The 12,777-nt window shown below is 35.2% G+C and overlaps 2 long non-coding RNA genes across 2 annotated transcripts; both read right to left on the reverse strand.

Moving 5' to 3' along the window:
• Positions 1-2,115: 2,115 nt before the first annotated feature.
• LOC147494084 (uncharacterized) lies at positions 2,116-4,645 on the reverse strand. Its single transcript, XR_015198650.1, has 3 exons — positions 4,118-4,645; positions 3,964-4,020; positions 2,116-3,298 (listed from the first exon to the last, which is right to left on the reverse strand). It is a non-coding gene; the product is annotated as an uncharacterized LOC147494084 (long non-coding RNA).
• Positions 4,646-6,431: 1,786 nt separating this feature from the next.
• Positions 6,432-7,128, reverse strand: LOC147494085 (uncharacterized). The gene is made up of 3 exons (XR_015198649.1): positions 6,894-7,128; positions 6,708-6,799; positions 6,432-6,566 (listed from the first exon to the last, which is right to left on the reverse strand). It is a non-coding gene; the product is annotated as an uncharacterized LOC147494085 (long non-coding RNA).
• Between the last annotated feature and the right edge of the window lie 5,649 nt (positions 7,129-12,777).

Consider the following 12,777-nt stretch of genomic DNA (forward strand, 5'->3'; position numbering starts at 1 on the left):
AAATAAGTAAATTGCAAGTTTTTTTATTTCAAAAGATTTGAGTAATCTTTTGTCGGGAAATAAAGAGAGAGTAAAGAGAGTTTATGGTGGTGTCGGGAAATAGAGAGAGAGTAAAGAGAGGTGAGGGTTTATGGTGTGAGAAAAAAAATTCAAATGTGAAAAAATTGAAAGAGAGGCTAGGGTTGTTTATAGGGCTGGCAATGGGTTGGATCGGTCCGGATATTTGAGAATCCAGAACCATTCCACTTTTTAACAGTGTAGATCCAGAACCGTACCAGACCCAAATGAAAATTTGAAATTAAGAACCATAACCGGACTGAAATTGTTTTCTTGATTCCGGACCTGATCCATTGGAACCAATAACTTTAATTTGGATCGGGTGGACCAGGTTTTTGTAATTAGATCTGAACCAATAACATATTAAGATGTTACAACTTACAGAGTTACAAAACAGGAGAAACAGAAGTCATCCACCACATTTCTGCAAGAGTAGAGCAGTGTCGTAATATTCTTCATCAGCTACAGGACATGAAAATTGTTGATGTTGATCCTAAGGGTGGAAGGGTAATCACATCTACTGGTCGGCGGGATCTTGATCAGGTTGCTGGACGTATAATAGTTCCTGGCTTCCTGCTGCTGCTCCATGATTGGAATCCTCTCTTGCTTCTACATTTTATCCTTTGTCCAAGGTTTTGTAGGTCCATTTTAGTTGAAAGAGGATATGGGCATATAGTTGTTGTTTGAATGTTAAAATATTTCTTCTCTTTGGTATTTTGGATAATGATTAATGAGCATGTTTGTTGGCTTGGTCAACATATATAGTGTTTCATCTTTCAAACTTAATTAATACAGTTTCAAACTTACAAAACTCTAACAACGTCCACACACTACTACAAAAATGCACATAGATAGCATTTATTCAATAGCACTTATAAAAAAACGCTATGAAATTTTTGCTGATAGCGTTTGGTAATTTAGTGCAATGAGTCTTTCTGGCTTGGACAACTTACAATTGCGTTTAACGGAAAAGAGCTATAAAATTGATCGCGTTTTTGGACATTTGCTATTGCAGGCAAGTCAATGTTTGACTTCAACGCACCCAATTTTATGCCGCTCAAAGTAAAATCCCAAATTCAAGCTCGCGGTCTTTTTTTCTATTTTCCCTCTTCCAAATTTAATAAAACATCCACAGAGAAAACCGCCACCACCACTCTCTAATCCAAACCCTATTTCCACCACCTCCAATCACCTCACCACCACGTCCAAAACCGTGCGACCACCTCCAATCATCCCACCACCATATCTACCACCACCGACCCATCAAAAATCTTTTCTCTCCTTATTTTTAACAAGAAAAGTCAATTCTTTTGAATTTTTTGAAGGTTCTTTGAATGTTTTGCAGTGAAGGCATCGCCTTTTCTGGGTTATAATCATATTCTGCAAGTAAGTTATCTTCTTCTTCTTCTTCTTGTTTTTGGTTGTGGAGTAAATTTGTTAGAACCCATGCAGCACCGTAAATGGGAACACCATATTTATGAGTAGATAATTTAGACACACTCAAAATTGAGATCCAAATCTCTGAAGAGGCAGAACTTGATGTGGTTTTTGCTTCTTTGTCTGCAAAGCTGAAACTTGAAAACGAGTCAAAATTGGTCAACCAATTTTTGGGCCAGCTTCACGCATACTTTGGGTTAGGCCTTGAAGTGTGTTGCCTAGGCCTTAAGCCTAATTTAGTGTTCTTCCCTCATGAGCTCATGGCCTCATTCTGATGCGTTTGTGCTCATTCAGTCAAATTGAAATTGTTGATCATAGACGATTTAAGGTTTAGTAATTTTTCTTGTGCGATTATATGTTTAAGTGGACATTTACGTGAAGTTTAAAACAACTTTGTAAAAGATGAAGAATAAGTAGTGGCATATGGAACCAAATCAGGTTGTCTCTAGATGATTTTTGATCAATGAACAGTCATTGAATTTCTGTCATATATAAATTAGGATAAGAAGTTACTCTCTATGAGGTTCATTGAAATCTCAAAGAGTCAAAGAAAGAGATTGCATTCACTAGAATCTAAACGTCCAAACCACTTCTCTATGGAGTCTCATTAAATATCTCATATTTCCTACTCACGAAAAACGATGACAATTTATGATGTACAAGGATTTATAAGACCAGCCACAAATATGGTCATTTTGTGTCTATTAGTAGAGGTTAGTCATGGTTGATAAAATATGTGTTTGATATAAATGAAAGCCTTAAGTATTTTATCTTTATTGCAATTTTACTTCAATTGTTTTAAGGACCCTTTTTTTTTAACTTAGAGGACTGCCACCAAACACATACACAAACTGTAGTTACACGGGTCAAACTTTATTTAAGGACCCTTTTTTTTTAAGCAAAGAAAATAATTGTGAAAGCAAGTTATGTCCAATAGTTTCAATTATCACTTAATAATCAACTCAAAGGAATCAAACTTAAACACCGCATACATTATAAATGAATGAGATACCACATATTGTGAAAGAAAGTGAGAAATGGAGAGTGCACAATCTTGGTGGTTAGCTTTTCTGTTTGGTGTACTACCCTTGTTTGTGTGGATACTTTGATCATGGAATGAGTTCAGGTTCTCAAGTCCTCTCAAAGCTCACTCTGGCTCTACTAAACTGAAGAAGACATACCAACTAGGCATTACATAGATAGTGGCTGCTAAAATTTAATTAATAAAGAGAGAGTTCAAGCATTAATAACTTCACTAAATAACTTACCATACATTGTGATCTAAGAAAGTGATTACTCCCCTTCCCTTCCATAACAGCAGACATTAAATTATTTTCCAGGTTAAAAGTTCTTGATTCCGAGTTTCCACTATGCCTTATAATCTACATTAGTCCTCTTCAGTTAATCCAAAGTCTAAACTACTAGTAACTAATCTTTATTGAATTCAATACCCCTTCCAGTAAATAAACAACAAATTACACTAATTGGAAAAAAGGGATTACATCCATATCTGGAACAAGGACAGTCCATTTTCAAAAGACTACAAGAGATTGGATTTTAATTAAGACTTCTGAATATTTTGGCCTAATACAAATAGAAAACAAGGCAGCCCATACCTTGGAGTAATTCATGTGAAGTTTTTAAGCACATGGTCACACATGGAAGAGTCTTTATGAAAGGTTGTTATGCAAATGGGCTACAAGAAAGTTCAGGTTCACAAAGTTGGTTTCAAAGGAGCCATATACCAGTGCGTGTCTTGCACAACTCTTCCTTGCACCTTCGTTCTGCAACGAGTGGAAATAACCTGAAAGTTTCGAATATAACTAAAAAATGTCAATTTCTTTATAGTGAACATATATTCAAGGTTTCCAAACAAGAAATCAGTAAATTGAATGCAAGAGTAGGAGATTTAGGTCTATGTTTCAAAGCTTACAGTGGTCACTATGTTTAGCCATGGTTTTAGGTGTTAAGGGAATAGTTTGACAACTTTCTTCAGCTAGAACAAAAAATTGAATGACTAACGAACTTACTAGTAACTTGATGCTTAGTTCTCGGTTCTTGAATTGTCTTTGAAGAATGAATTCAAGGTTTGGTTAAGACGGGGTTGCCAATTGTTCTTGACAAAAACATCTGAGAACTTAACAAACATCCCTTCTGATTTTAAAGCTTAGTGATGAGAGATTATAGGTAGAATAGAACAAAACAGATTCACCTTCATTCTTATACCAAGTTGAACCTACTAGGAATGCATTAAAACAAGACATCCAATTAATCCATCCGATATCCATTATTGTCAGTACATTTTTCATCATCTTGCTCTTATAACCAATTCAAACAAATGCCGCCATATTAATATCACTTTAGAAATGTAATGAAACAGAGGCTTCACAAAAAAATTGTTGACAAATGAAATTAGGAAAGAAAGAGTTTTCAGAAAGACCAAAAGTTGCAATAGAAATCACTACTTACAAGTTCTACCTCCACCAACTTTTGGGTTCATAAATCATAATCCTTGAAAACTTGGTGCTGGTGAAGAATGAATATATTAGAAGAGTTTCAGTGATTCACAAACGAAGAGAAAGGAGAGAGATCATTTAAATTGAAGGCAGTCGAGGTCAATTACCACAAAAATTTGAAGCCATACCCAAACTCGAGTTCGATCAACGTTGATTATCCATGGTGTAACCATAATTGAGTTAAAATGCTCCTGGATTTGGGAAACCCCAACTAAACTCGAAAGCCCCAAGGGAATAATTTATTTGATGTGTTGCCGAAAATGGAGTCTTTTGTTTTTGGTAACCATCTAGGTGTCTAGTGAACTTGTGGTGCGGAACATAATAAATTTGGGTAGTACTAGTTATCTACTTTTCTATTGAATCCTCTTGTAATTGTTTATCAGAAAATAGTGACTTACAAGTCTCCACACCCATCTGTATATTGTAAAAAAATATTTGGCACTGTTCACAATACACCCGTGACAAATACTTGATAAAAACAGTGACAAAAATCCTATTCTATACTAGTGTGCTATGTAGTCACGTATTAGCACAACCTGAGTGAAAAAAATCCTACACGCACTTATAGAATGAGATACATTTAACCACCAAAATAAATCTCAAATTATTTAATAAGGAACCAAAATGCAAAAAGAAGAAAAGATATAACACTTACCGATGAAAACAGATTCCAAATTTGTCACAAAACTTCTTAGCTGGTATTACTACTAATGGTGTAAGAGTGATCCGAACCGGCCATGCTTGCTCTTGATTTTCAACCTTAACAAACCAGATATTCAAACACAGCCACATGAAAAAAAAATGTCTCTAGCACCGTGAGAAGATGAATATCCCACAAGGGAGATGGACTCAATTGTGAGACCCAAGATGAACATTTGTGATTCCATAGAATCAATTAACTAGATTTTCTCGACAAAAGTAAAACACATTATTTGGTAACATATCAACATAAAGTGTAGATTATTCTATCAAGGAACCAATAAATATGACTAAAAACCAACTGTTAAGGAGTGGAAAGTTAATTACTCAATCTAGAATACTAACATTCCACCATGCTTCCAAGTTCAAACTTCTTATAAATTGGCCCACTCTATGTACATTGAACTCAAAGAGTCCTCATTACTCATCAGTCAATATTCAAGTGACTAAGCACCATGCTCATACATAATACCAAACCCTTTTTAATCTAGATTATAGGTTCCCCCTCTCTCTCTCTCTCTCTCGACTAAGTCGGTCCACCCAAGGGTAACCAAGAATTTCCTCCCCTCCCTCTCTCCACCGGGGTCGCAGTTTGACACCAAATCGGCTAACGGCCAATACTCCTTCACACCCAAGTTTTCAAAAAGTTTTTAAAAGCTATTTATTTAACCAAGAATGCTAATAGTCAACAACCCTGCAACTATATTATACACTATATACTCATAATCAATATTTGTAAATCTAAGAACACAATCAAACACCATACATTGCATTTGAAACCCCAATAAAAAACTAGTCATCCAAAAAGTAGTATCTGAGTTTCAGAGCACATGTTAATCTAGGATAAGTACAAGAACACTATTAAAAACAGAAAAATGAAACACTGAAAAATACAATAACAATTATAAACTACACTAATTCGAAGTTAACATGGTCTCAAATTATAATATATAGTCGAACTTAAGGTCAAACAACCACAAAGCTAAAAATTGAAGTTTTACGTCATTCTAGATGAATGTCAATTCTTCATTTCGAAGCTAGAATAAAGATGATTCTAGCGAGTTATTTGAAGAAGTATTGATATAGGGAACTGCATTCATCTCAAAAGCACGGTTTTAAAGCCAAAGAGTCAAACTCGGTCCATGAACTAAATTTCTCCAACCTTCCAAAAATATCACGCTACACTAAAGCTTATTCTACCGTAACATCACGGTTGGGAAACAAAGACAAACTATACTAATGAAACTCTAGAAAGAACAATTAATACTGAGGGAGAAAACACGTTGTCGCTTCAAGTCAATTCAAACATTTATAAAGTTAACGTGCAAAAATCAATTCATATTAAGTTTTTAACCAATTTATCCAAAAATATCTCCTCAGATGCTCATAATGCAGATGCACAGTTCATATGTTCTCATCTTCCACATTTCAGCCGGATCAAGAACGTTTCAAGCCGGTTATTGAATGACAGTTTAGTATAGGGAACTGTGATTCATCTCTAAGGCACAAATTTAAAACCGAGAGTCAAACTTCAGCCCCATGGAATAAAACAGAGCAAACCTACACTTAAAAAAAACACACTATCCATGTGAAGAATACTCAACACATGCAAGGCAATCAAACAAGTAATATGTGACTCAAATACATATTTCCTGGCTTAAAATCAATTTACTAACTAGAACATAATAAGCTAAACAGATGTTTGAGTGCTTATAAACTATTTTGAAATATTAAAATAAACTAGATGTGACGAAAACAAACCTGATCTTCTTCAAGCGCTCCAAATCATCTCTGAGTTTCATGTCCAATGCATTGGAAACAACTTGGGAATACCTGCCATCCTTGTAATCCTTCTTCCTGTTCAAAAACCAATCAGGGATCTTGAACTGACGAGGATTGGCAACAATCGTCATAATGTTCTCAAGCTCAGCAGCTGACAGACCACATACTTTTATGCTAGCCACCATTTTCAAAAAATTGAACCTAATAATTTGTTACCTTGGTTAAAGCAAGCTTCCTTCCATAGATTGAGCAATTTTGTGTTGAAATAATGAATAAAGGTTTGTCCTTTTGGGTAAGAAATCAACTAACTTAGAAGATCGACCAAAAAACAATTCTCATCAGTCATGAATCATAACTGAGGAAGATTAAGAAGAAAAGAAAAAGAAATGGAAGAAGAATTACCTTACATGGCTCTTGGTAGTGGCGACAGCGCCAGCAGTTCACCCCATTTTCCCCTTTTGTTTACAGCTTTTCTTACTAGCTCAAGGAGTTAGGGGTAGTTGACGACTTGACCTACTAAGTGCAAGTTGAAAAAATCCCGCTGAAATTTTTGCCCTTTTTTTCTTTTTTGATTCGTCACACTTGTACATTGAAATTCATAAGTCTTTTTTGGAACATTTATTGCAGAGGAATAAGCCACAAGGAGAAGAGACAATTGAGGCGTAAAACTGTTGTCACACTTGAGAGAAGAGAACCATCGTATATTGAGATGATAGGATGATCGATAATGCTTTGTATTCTCCTTTAGCATTCATTATAGTGTATAGATTCCAATCAGAAATTATAATTTGATACTACAATTTAAGTAATGTAGTTCGATATCCACTAGTTAAGATATTCAAGTATTCCAACCGTAAGTAATGAATGGTGAATAGTTCATTATTTGTGAACATTCGTGTATAGGAAAACCATAGTGAACATGTGAATTTACATTTCAATGTTTGGTGATAATCATTATTGTTGTAGTTGGATTAAGTGCAATGTATTTATGGTAGCAAATGGCTGGCTTGGTTAATGATCATTACACTATCAATTTGGACGTTATCCCATATCCAGTACATGTGCACCATCAACTCCTATTTTTGTCTTAATAAGCACCATAATCGTCCTGTCTGCATGTATTAGAGTGATTATGTTTCCAACAACACAATTTCGTTCCCCAACAGATTTTTCAATGCCATGTCTAATTTTCATACTCTTTTCTGGTTCTCAATTTTCAATGTTTGTTTTAAAATATATGGGACAATTTGTTCATGTAACTTGCTGGTGTGTCCTTTGCTAAGGCCATTTTCATTTTTCACGTTTTTGTGTATTTGGGAAGAAACAAAGTCTAGAGATATAGAAGAGCATAACAGTAGCCTGTTAATAAATTACTCCAACCTGCAGCAAGTGTTATAGAGAGGTATAAAGAGTTTTGACTCATCACATTGAGTAGATTGTTCAGAATATTTAGCAACCAGTGAACTAGTCTCTTTTTCTCTAATTCTTTACATATTAGATAGCTCTTTCTTATTTGATCGAACTTTTTAAAGGATAGTAATTATTGCCATAGATCACAATTGTATCGCAGTAAGACTTTAACTAACAAATGCCGTGGATTTGTTATTTATTTCCACCTTGATAAGTTTCTTAAGTTAAAGCTGATTCTACCATAGTGTCTTCCATAATACTCTTATGCTATGTTCTCGCTTTTTGCTGCAGAGACCACATTAGCTTTACTCGACATCAGATTATTGCATTTCTAGCTATTCATCCGTAAGTACCATTTACCTTCTAATTTGCTTAGTGGTCCGTGATATGCTAAGGTTTAGTTATATCTCTGCACATTTTAATTGAACCGCAAGTTCCTCTTTCAAATTATTAACTCCACACCTGATTAGTCAAAACTCAGAAGTAACAATCCCCATGAGATGAACATTGCGTTTTTCGTATGCCGTTTGGTCAACAAGTGATTTTAATGTTTTATTAATATTTTTCTACAAGATAACTTGAATCATATTCTTTTATCATTAGAATGAGAAAATTTTATGTCCTACTCCTTCGTACTTTGTACCGAGCAAACAATTGAGGTTGCTTGATGTTGTAGTTTTCTTGGTTTGTCAAAGGAAAAAATATATATTTAAGCACTTATTTCATGTATTGATGATCATTTTTTTTCGTATTGTATCTCTTTTAGTGAATTATGAAGTGTGGTGTTTGTTTCTCGCTCAGATATTTGATATTTTTAATTAATTATGAATTGGGGTGTGTTTGTATGTTATGTTGAATCGTTTGTAATTAGTGAATTATGAATTGGCCGGGGTTCTATAAGTGTAAGCCAAAATCATTAGTAATTAGAGAACGTGTTGAACAGGCATCATTAGTTAAGCTTTTTTTTTTTTTTTTTTTTTTTTTTTTTAAACTTATTTATGTGTGCATGTTTATTGATTGTCGCTACTACCAATAACTATGGTCTATGTGAATGGGTATTACAGTTACTAAATTTCACTTTTTGATTGTAGCTTTCTTTTATTTTGGTTGTAACTATTGGTGGTTCATGTTTACTTAATCTATGGTTTAATTGTTGCTGGTTCAAGTGGTGATCATTGATGGTTGTGATGATGGCTTCTAGTTTCAGCAATGTAGTTTAGCGTGCTTCTGTAGGTGTAAGCTAAATAATTAAGGAAAACTTAAATTGAGGGTTTAAATGTAGATACGTGGTATGTAGAACGACTTAATTTTTTTGGTTTTGTCAAATCAGGTTTGAAGTTAGTAAGTGGTAGCATAATGATGGATAAAGCTTGGGTCCATTGGAAGAGGTTCTAAAATGAACTCCCTATATTGCTTTTAGAAAATTTGATGTATGTTTACCTCACATTTTGGTGAATTTAATTTTTTTTGTTTTTATCTTTAATAGAAATACAGTAGAGTATAGAAGAGCGGTTGAGACGTTTGTTGAACTCGCGAAAAAAAGAACAGGAGAAACGAACCTGAGATGTCCTTGCAAAGTATGTCAGAACTTTCATCGTGGAAATGATGATAAGGTCATCGAACACTTGGTAATAAAAGGTATGGATTTGACGTATAAGACTTGGTTCTGGCACGGGGAATCACTGGATTCAAGTAACCGGGTATAGAAACTATAGAGACATGTGAATTACGTGAAGCTACATTTGAGCATGAGAATGCTTTTGAACCAGAGATTATTGAAGAGAGAATGGGTGCTGAGTTTGAAGTGTTATCTGAAAATGCTGAACTCCCTCTATATCCAGGTTGCACCAAATACACAAAGTTGGCGGCAAATGGTTGTCTTGTACAAGCTTAAAGTTACGTATGGTGTTTGGATAGTTTTTTGATGGGCTTCTAAGGGTATTACAAGATATGTTACCAGTAGGGAACACCATTCCTCGACTCCTCATACTCGCCAGACTCTTTAATCAAGGAGTTTCACCAAGAGAAAAGGATACACGCATGTGTTAATGATTGTTGTCTTTTACGGATGAGAAAATTGATAAGTGTCCAAAATGCAAATCTTCGCGATGGTTCGTGGATGAGAAGACCAATGAGATTAAGGAAGGTGTTCCCCGAAAGGTGTTAAGATATTTTCCTATAATACCAAGGTTTAAAAGAATGTTTCAATTGCCAAAGTTATTTGAGAAACAGTTAAGGTGGCATCATAACAATAAGAGTACGAGATGGTAACATGCGACACCGGTAGATTCGAGGCATGGCAAAAGGTCGACAAGAAGTGGCCATTGTTCTCGCAGAGCCACGCAACCTTAGACTTGGTCTTGCTGCTGATGGAGTTAACCCATTTAGTAATCTTAGTTCAACACATAGTTGTTGGCCTGGCCATGTTGTTAATGCGCACAATCTCCGCCATGGCTATGCATGAGAAAGGAACATTTGATGCTAGCATTATTGATTCCTGGAAAAAAGCAACCTGGAAATGAAATCGATGTATATTTGAAACCACTTATAGATGATTTAATGGAGTTGTGGAATAAGGGAGTGGAGGTTTACGATGCATTTACTAAGACCATCTTCAACCTAAAGGCAGTACTAATGTGGACTGTGAATGATTTTCCCGCCCTTGGGAACTTAGCCGGTTGCACGACAAAGGGTAAAACTGCATGCCTTACTTGTGGTGTTAATACAAATTCAATGTGGCTGCCTTTTAGCGGTAAAACAGTTTATATGGATCATAGGTGCTTTCTCCCGCCAAATCACTCATTCCGGAAGAAAAAAAGATGGTTCAATGGAAAGAACGAGTATCGGGAGAAACCTAAAATTATGTCTGGTTCAGAAATTAAGCTTGTGGTGGACAAAATAGAAAATGACTTTGGAAAAGAAAGAAAAGAAGATGTAGGCGAAACAAAGAAGAGGAAGAGGGAAGAACTGGTTCTAATGTGGAAGAAGAGGTCAATATTTTTTTACTTGCCTTATTGGGAGGTAATGCTTTACACTTTCTATATCTATATATATTTGGAAGTAATTATTTAGAAGCCTATATGTTGACCAATCTCTATGCACTAAGATGTCTATAAGAACTCATCACTACATACCATTCATGCTAGTGCTGAAAGTTTAGAAAGTATCGCCCGGATTGTAGCCACTATAAATAGGCATTTAGGGCATTGTTTCCATACTCAATGGTCCTCCACCCTCTTGGATAGCCTAAGTAAGCCAACTTTATTTTTTTTTTAGCATTAATAATCATTTTTGGATTTTTCAAAGATAATCCTTTGGCCACAATGTAGACGTAATGCACCAAGAGAAAAAAAAATTTGTGTGAAAGCATTATTGCCACATTATTTAATGTGAAGAACAAATCAAAGGACCATCTTAAGTCTCACAAGATTTGCAAGAATTGGGAATTAGGCATGAATTGCATCCGAAGTTCGTGGCAAGAGAACTTATCTTCCACCGCACCACACACTATCAAAAGCTGAAAAAAGATCTTTTGCAAGAGATTACAAGATTTAAAGCTCCCTTATGGCTATAGCTCAAATATCGGGAGGGTTATTTCAGGGGATGAGTTTAAGATTTCAGGTCTTAAGTCCCATGATTTTCATGTTTTAATGCAACAATTGTTGGCTGTTGCGTTAAGGGGACTTCTTTCTAAAGGACCAAGGACTGCAATTTTTCACTTGTGTGCCTTTTACAATGAATTATGCAAAAAAGTCGTTAATACGGAGAGACTAAAAAAGCTTGAGGGAGACGTTGCAGAGACTTTGTGCATGTTAGAAAGGTTTTTTCCTCCATCCTTCTTTGATATTATGATTCACTTAACAATTCATTTAGCATGAGAAGCAAGCTTGGTGGACCGATTCATTCATGTTGGATGTATGCGTTTGAAAGGTGAATTGAAACTCATTTATAAAACTTTAATGATTATATTCCAATACTTGTTTCTTGTTTACTATTAATGTTATTTCTTGTCTTTAGATACATGAAAGATTTGAAAGGATTTGTCAGAAACTTTGCAAGGCCTGAGGGTTCCATTGCAAAGTGCTATCTTGCGGAAGAGGGCATGAGATTTTGTAGTGAATTTATGAAACGTAACCGTTGAGATAACTAATCGGGCTAAGTAAAAATGATGGTTTTGCAAGTTTATGCAATACTTGATGGAAGGCCAAATTCTAAAGGAGTCTCGATTAGATTAAGTGAAGAAAGGTTGCATGCTGCCCATCTATATGTGCTGTTCAATACAGCTGTAGTCGAGCCATATTTTGAGTGAGTATGGTAATAATTATTGAAATTTAGAGTTTTGAAATGATGCACCTTACCTTTTTCCATTTTTTTTTTGTTTAGGATGCACATGGATGAGTTACGGAAGAAAAACAAACAACTCTCAAGAAATAGAAATTTGTTGTGGAAGAGACATGTAGAGAATTTTTCTAAATGGCTACGTGAGAAGGTTCAATTGTGACTTCGTGTGTTTTTTGTTACCCTTTTACATATATACATAGATAATAATCATATGATATTTGTGCATGAATTTGGGCAGATTGTAGACGACACTAGTGAAAAATATCTCACGACATTAAGGTGGATTGCTAATGGACCGAGAAAGCTTGCAATGTCATATTCTTCTTTTTATTGTCAAAGGTCAACGCTACCACAAGAAAAGTGATGAGAAGTCCAACCAAAATAGTGGTGTTTCACTTGAGTCAACAACCATGTGTAGATCTAGTTCAAAGGACGTAAAACCAAGTCATGAACAATGTTTCTTACTATGGGGTCATCAAAGATATAATTTTGCTCGACTACATTGGCTTTCAAGTCCCTCTTTTTTTGTGATTGG

Source organism: Coptis chinensis, chromosome 6, assembly GCF_015680905.1.
Source record: "Coptis chinensis isolate HL-2020 chromosome 6, ASM1568090v1, whole genome shotgun sequence".
Taxonomy (NCBI): Eukaryota; Viridiplantae; Streptophyta; class Magnoliopsida; order Ranunculales; family Ranunculaceae; genus Coptis; species Coptis chinensis.